Source organism: Hordeum vulgare, chromosome 4H (genome assembly GCF_904849725.1).
Source record: "Hordeum vulgare subsp. vulgare chromosome 4H, MorexV3_pseudomolecules_assembly, whole genome shotgun sequence".
NCBI lineage: Eukaryota > Viridiplantae > Streptophyta > Magnoliopsida > Poales > Poaceae > Hordeum > Hordeum vulgare.
In genome coordinates this window covers 310,139,437-310,147,201 of record NC_058521.1, presented here as the reverse complement: position 1 = coordinate 310,147,201, position 7,765 = coordinate 310,139,437, and positions in this window count along the sequence as shown.

Below are 7,765 nucleotides of genomic sequence, written 5' to 3'. Positions count from 1 at the left end.
TTCTTAGGAGGAGCATTCGATTCGCTAGCATGTCAAAGGGGACCCCTGAGCATCGCGACTCACGGGCCTAACTGTGCTCGTAGCCCCTTCCCCCTTTGGGCCGCCCTTAGTTCAATCGCGGGGAGGTATGCATGGGGCGGGCCCTCTCGACGCGGAGTGCTGAAGGTGCCCCTAGTTTCGAAATCTTCACCGCATTCTCTTCATAAGGGAAGCTCGCGCATCAAGGGGGACTCCTGAGCATCACGACTCATGAGCCTAACTGCGCTCGTAGCCCCTTTCCCTTTAGGACGTCCTTGGTTTCCAGTCGGGTCAACCGCGGGAAGGTACGCGTGGGGCTGCCCCTGCCGACATTGAGTAACACAACAAACATGATAGGAACAAGGCGAAGAAAACATTCACGCATTCAGTTATTACAAATCATGACCAAATTCATAAAAATGCAAATAAGTTTAACACCTCCATGAGGCACGATGTGCATTGCAGGAAGAAAACAGGGACAAGAAATCAGGAGGAGCCACTGTCGGACGCCCCCTCCACAGGGGGTTGGCCATCAAAGTTAGAAGCAACGTCAGCTTCAGCGGCACCTGGAGACGAAGGAGCCGCGACACGGGCGAACCTCCTCAGCAATGCCTCAATGGGGCCCTTCACCGCCTCCGCGGCGCGCCCACGGGCCTCGACACGGATCTGTAGGATCACGGAGCTGAGATCGAATCCCGGCTTGCGAAGATGAAGGTGACTGAAGACGTGAGTTGCAGTCGCGAAGAAGATGTCGCGACACTCGTTGTCCAGGATCTTTCCCACCTGCGCAACGACACCCTCCAGCACCATGATGAGCCTCTTCGCGAGCACGACAAAGTCGTCATCCGGGGTGGCCAGAGGCTCGTCGAACCCGTCCTGGCAGAAGGAGTGGAGTGTCGTGCGAAGCTCAAGCTCAACTTCAGGGAAGCAGGTCAATTCTGCGGCCTTCTTCCCCTCGGCCACAGCGAGGGCTTTCTCCTGGGCATCAAGGAGGGCCTTCATCGAGGCGACATGCTTTTACTACTCTTCCAAGCGAACCTGCTTCATGCCCAGGCGACGCGCCTCCTGGGACAGCTCTCCCTCCCGGGCGGCGAGCTTGGTCTCACGGGCCTTAAGTTCCTTCCCCTCCAAGCGACGTTGCTCGGCCAGCTCGGCTTGTTCTCCTTGGAGAACGTTCAGACGGGCTTCCACCTCTTCGCAGCATACGACAGCCACATTGTCTTCCTTCAGCGCCTCCGCACGTGCGGCACAGGCGGCCTCGGCACCCTCTCGGCCTTCCCCATCTCGACTGCAACATTACTCAGGGCGGTGAAGGCCGCATTCAAGACACCCTGGGTGAACATCGAGGTCTTCTAGACCTCCTCCTAAAGAGCCTTTAGCGCAGGCGTGGGTGGTGTCGTCAGAGGGGCAACACCATGAAGAACAGGGGCCCCGAAGACTGCTCGATGATCGCGAGCATTGACGCATCAGGAGCCTGAGGGCCTTCCCGGACCTGCCCCCCTGGGCAGCGGCGTCTCCACGACCTCTACATGAGGCTTTGAGGGCTCGGGGGGCTCGACGACCGAGGCCAGGTAGGCCGCTCCATGAGCCTCCACTTCTCCACCTGCAGGCGATGACACACCGACAAGGGCCGGCGGGGCGTCGGGAGTCGCCTTCGTCATGACGACCGCTTTCTTCCTTTTCGCCCCCGACAGGACAACATCCCTGGACGTCAAGTAAAAGTTGTGATTAGCCAAGCGTGGACAATAGATGCACAAGGCATGCCCAAGTAAGTAAATTACTCTTCGACATCGCGCCATCTCTTCCTCCTCTCCGCCCCAGCGACAACAGAGGTGACAGGGCCCCCCACAGAGGGGGGCGAGCTCGGTGCCTTGGACCTCCCGCCGGCAGAAGCAGGATGTGTTCGGGACAGCTCATCCCCGATCGAGCTTCTGGGAGGCGAGCACGCACGCAGGCCGCATGGCGTATGGAGTTGATGTGGGCCCCTTGAGGCCCTGGCCAGGCGCGAGGAGGTCCCACCAGGGGTAACACCAATGGCATCATCATCTTGAAGCTCGCACAAAAGGATAGATTGCGACAGGAGAGCCACGCTCGCCGGATGGTCGTCGACAGTCTTCTCCGAGTCCCCTTCACCGGAGGTGTCGCCGGATGACACCTCCACTGGACCGGAGCCCTTAGCCGGGAGGAGCCCCGGCTCATTGAAGACAAGAATCGCATCGACCAGGTCAGCCCGGTTGTCGCGACGGTATAATGGACCCAGGGCCTCGGGAAGGTCACCAGGGTTGCCGCGCAGCAAGATCGCCATGGCCCTGCTCTGATCCTTAGTGGGGAAGTCCCAAAACCGGAGCCGAAGCCCGTCGTCACCAGCCCGGTACCCCCACACGGGCCTGGAATGGGTCTTGTCGTATTTCGGGCTCCGCAAAACCCTAAGAATTCGAACTCAGGGGCGCGCACGGAGGCCACTCAACAGATTCGATTTACCAGGCTCGTCACTCGATGGGTAAGGCCAAGAGCTTACGCGACGGTGAGGGATACTAGAAACACGGTAGTTTACCCACGTTCGGGCCGCTGCGAAGCGTAAAACCCTACTCCTGCTTTTGGTAGATTGCCCCTCGCGGAGGTGGTGGATGAACTAGTACAGTGCTCTCGGGCCTCTGAAGGCCAAGTGGCTAGGTGTATTGTTCTACTGTTGAAATGACCTCCCCTCACTATTTATAGCGGAGGCCCGGGTCCTCTTCCCTCATAGCTTTGGCGGGAAGGGAACCCACAACAGCCAATTTCGAAGGGGAACATGGGAACATGCTCCCCTGCCCAAAGGTGGTCTTCGCCTGCAAAGTAATTGTCCGCGCTACAGAGACAGTCCCGAGGATGACGTTTGCCTTACTAGCGGGCTGCGACGGCTTCATTGCACCAGAAGGGAAAACTTTGGAAGATGCCTTTGGAACCCCTGTACGCTCCTGCCCCCTTTGCACCAAAAGGGAAGCTGCCCCGCTCTGCCATCTGCTGCTTGCCTGTCCTTTCCTGACGTCACCCTTGACTCCTGAGGCTGGGCCTTACCTCGGAATGTCCGCCGCTTCGGAGGGGTCCTGAGGAGACTTCCTACGGGTCTTGATGCCTCTCCTCCTCGTAAGGCCTGGCCCCTCACGAGGGTCTTGTCGAGCCTGCCGATGCGTGGTTGATGGAGTGGGCCAGCCCTGGGCCGCAGACAGGCGAGTCTGAGTACCCCCGTTCCCAGAACACCCACGGGCCCAAGGCATGCCTGAGCTGGCTTCCTCGCAAAGCCTTGGAGGCAGTGTGAAGCGTTGTGGGCCCTAAATGTCTGCGGTTCACGCATCACGCGCGCCACGCAGCCTGGTGGCAACACTCTAGTTCCCGAGGCGCCCAGAGGCGCGGCTGGTCAAATTGATGTGACACCTAGGTGCAACACCGGACATCATTGTTCCTTAGGGATGACTGCTACTGCAAGAAAAGACCTTCCAACGGCGCCAGAAACAAGCGTGTTGATGGGAGACTATTCTTGTCTTGATACTCCTCGGCAACGACACCAGGAATCCTTCTGCTACGGCTACGCCTTTAGGGACTTCCTTGGCAAATATGCAAAGGACTCCCTTGTGGCCTTGAAGCCTAGCGTTGGTGTTCCCTCGAAGCGGAAAGGGTGATGTAGCACAGCGGCGGTAAGTATTTCCCTCAGTTTTGAGAACCAAGGTATCGATCCAGTGAAGGATTGTCACAAGTACCTGCACAAACACAAAGAGCTTGCACCCAACGCTATGAAGGGGTTGTCAATCAGTTATAGATTGTTTGCAAAGTGAGAACTGAAAGCAAAGAGAAACAAAGCAAAGTAAAAGTGAAAGCGGAAACGATAGTTGTGAATAGACCCGGGGGCCGTAGTGTTTACTAGTGGCTTCTCTCATGAAAGCAAGTAGACGGTGGGTGAACGAATTACTGTCGAGCACTTGATAGAACCGCGCAAAGTCATGACGTTATCTAAGGCAATGATTATATCTATAGGCATCACATCCAAAACAAGTAGACCGATACTTTATGCATCTAGTACTATTACTCCACACGTCGACCGCTATCCAGCATGCATCTAGTGTATTAAGTCCAAAAGAACAGAGTAACGAGTTAATCAAGATGACATGATGTAGATGGACAATCTCATATCTACGATAAAAGCCCATCTTGTTACCCTTGTTGGCAACAACATGATGCGTGCCTTGCTGCCCCTTCTGTCACTCGGAAAGGTCACCACACAGTATGAACCCAAAACCAAGCACTTCTCCCATTGCAAGAATCATAGATCTAGTTGGCCAAACAAAACCCAAGACTCAGAGAGACTTACAAGGATATAAAATCATGCATATAAGAAATCAGCAAAGACTCAAATATAATTCATAGATAATCCGATCATAAATCCACAATTCATCAGATCTCGAGAAACACACCACCAAAGAGGATTACATCGGATAGATCTCCATGAAGATCATGGAGAACTTTGTATTGAAGATCCAAGAGAGAGAAGAAACCATCTAGCTACTAACTACAGACTCATAGGTCTGAAGAGAAATACTCACGAGTCATTGGAGAGGCGATGATGTTGATGTAGAAGCCCTTCAACTCCAAAGTCCCCTCCGGTAGGGCACCGGGAAGGGGCTCCAGATGAGATATCGCGGAAATGGAAGGTTGCTGCGAGTGAAAAGTGTTTTCGTGGATGCCCTTATTTTTTTCTGGATTTTAGGGAATATATAGGCGAAAGAGCTAGGGCAGGGGGCGCCAGGGAGGCCACATGCCTGGTAGCCGCCGCCCCCTGGTGGCGGCTACAGGGCTTGTGGGCCCCCTGTGGCTCTCCTGCCTTGGCCCTCAAGTCCCCTAATCTTCTTCTTTTCTAGAAAAAATTATTTCGGGGATTTTATTCCGTTTGGACTATGTTCCAAAATCAGATCTGAAAAGAGTCAAAAACACAGAAAAACAGGAATTGGCACTTGGCACTGAATTAATAAGTTAGTCCCAAAAAGATATAAAAGGTACATAAAACATCCAAAGTTGACAAGATCACAACATGAAACCATCAAAAATTATAGATAAGTTTGAGACGTATCAAGCATCCCGAACCTTAACTCCTGCTCGTCCTCGAGTAGGGAAGTGATAAAGAATGAATTTTTGATGCTTTCATGCTACCTAGCATAGATGTCCTTTGTAACTCCTCTTATGTGACATGAATGTTCAGATCCATTAGATTCAAAACAATAGTTTGCTATTGATGTGGAGACAATAATACTTCAAGCAAACTAGCAAGGTAATCATGAACTTTCAAAATAACAAGGCCAAAAGAAAGTTATCCCTACAAAATCATATAGTCTGGCTATGCTCTATCATCCTTGCACAACGAATTTAAATCATGCACAACCCCAGTATTGTCCAAGTAATTGTTTTCACACCTTTACTTTCTCAAACCTTTTCAACTCTCACGGAATACATGAGCGTGAGCCATGGTTTTAGCACTATAAGTGGTGTGGAGTGTGGTGGAGGTTCCAAGACAAAGAAGGAGAAGATGGTCACATTAACTAGGCATATCAATGAGCTTTGGAGATGCTCATCAATAGATATCAATGTGAGTGAGTAGGGATTGCCATACAAATGATGCACTAGAGCTAAGAGTAAGTGAAAGCTCTTAAAGAAGACTAGTGGGTGTGCATCCAACTTGCTTGCTCACGAAGACCTAAGGCAAATTTGAGGAAGCCTATCATTAGAATATACAAGCCAAGTTATATAATGAAAAATTCCCACTAGCTATATGGTGGTGACAAAACGAGAGACTCTCAATCATGAAGATCATGGTGCTTAATAAGCACAAGTGTGGAAGGATAGTAGCATTGTCCCTTCTCTCTTTTTCTCTCATTTTTTTGGTGGTCTCTTTGGCCTCTTTTTTTTTGGTGGGCATCTTTGGCCTCTTTTTGTATATGGGCTTTGCTGGCCTCTTTTATTTCCTCACATGGGACAATGCTCCATCAATGATGATCATCACACTTACAACTCAAAACTTAGAACAATGATGACTCTATATGGAATGCCTTCGGTAGTGTACCGTGACAATGATCTAGCATGGCATAGACATTAATGGAAACATCATGCTAGCTATCTTAAGATCATGCAAGGGAAATGTAGAAGTGGTGGCACATGTCATGGTGGTAGTTGCATGGCAATGTATCTCGGAATGACTTTTAAAAAGCCATAGTAGGTAGGTATGGTGGCTGTTTTCGGGGAGGCTAATGGTGGGTTTTGTGCACCGGTGAAAGTTGCACGGCACTAAGAAGATAGTGATGGTGGAAGGTGAAAGTGCATCTAAACCATGGACTCAACATTAGTCATGAAGAACTCATATACTTTTTGCAAAAGTTTTAGTAGTAATCGAAACAAAGCATTCAACGCATACTCCTAGGGGCAGGGTTGGTAGGTATAAACCATCGCACGATCCCGACCGCCACACAAAGGATGACAATCAATAGACTAATCATGCTCAGACTTCATCACATAGTGGTTCACCATACGTGCATGCTACGGGAATCACTAACTTCAACACAAGTATTTCTAGATCCACAACACCTTACTAGCATAACTTCAATATTACCACAACCACAACTCAAAACTAATTGAGATGAATCAAACTTCTCTAACTATTCAATGCACATGGAGATGGAAGTTTTCATATCCCTTTGGATAACTACCCCTTTTGAGAATACTTTCATAGCATAGATCAACTACCAAGCCACGCACTGCCGTGCTCTAAAAGATATAAGTGAAGCACATAGAGCAAAATCAACTAGCTCAAAAGATATAAGTGAAGCACATGTGAGCTGAATTGTCTACCAAAGGATATAAGTGAAGCTCGACAAAATCACGGTGACTGCATGTATCTCTCAAGGTGTGCAGAAAGGATGATTGTGACACAACAAAAATAAAAGACTCCTACGATACAAGACGCTCCAAGCAAAGCACATAACATGTGGTGAATAAAAATATAGCCCCAAGTAACGTTACCGATGGATTGAAGACGAAAGAGGGGATGCCTTCCCGGGGCATCCCCAAGCTTAGGCTTTTACGACATCCTTGAATCATCTTGGGGTGCCTTGGGCATCCCCAAGCTTGAGCTGTTGCCACTCTTTATCGTTTTTCCATAAGAACTTCACCCAAAACTTGAAAACTTCACAACACGAAACTTAAACAGAAACTCGTGATAACATTAGTATAAGAAAGCAAACCACCACATTCTTAGGTACTGTAGCAAACTTAAATTCTACTTATGTTGATGTTGGGTTACTGTATTTTCAATCTTCCATGGCTAATACCGCCCGATACTAACCATAGTTTCATCAAAATAAGCAACCAACTCAACAAAACCAGAATCTGTTAACATCAGACTAGTCTGTATCAATCTGTATACTTCGTATACTTCTGCTACTTCAAAAATTCTGAACAATTACGAAAGTCTGAAGAATTTGCGTAGCAATCAGCAGCAAAAAGAATCAACTCAAAAGCTCTTCCAGAAAAAAATGAAAATTCTTTTCGTGAGCAGAAAGTTTCTGTCTTTTCCAGCATGACCAAACGATCATCCCAAAGACTAATCATAACGGTTTTACTTGGCACAAACGCAAAAAGAAACACAAAAAACACAATCATAACAGAATTATGAAAATGTGGAAGACAAAAACAGAAAGAAAAAGGATAGATTCGTTGGGTTGCCTCC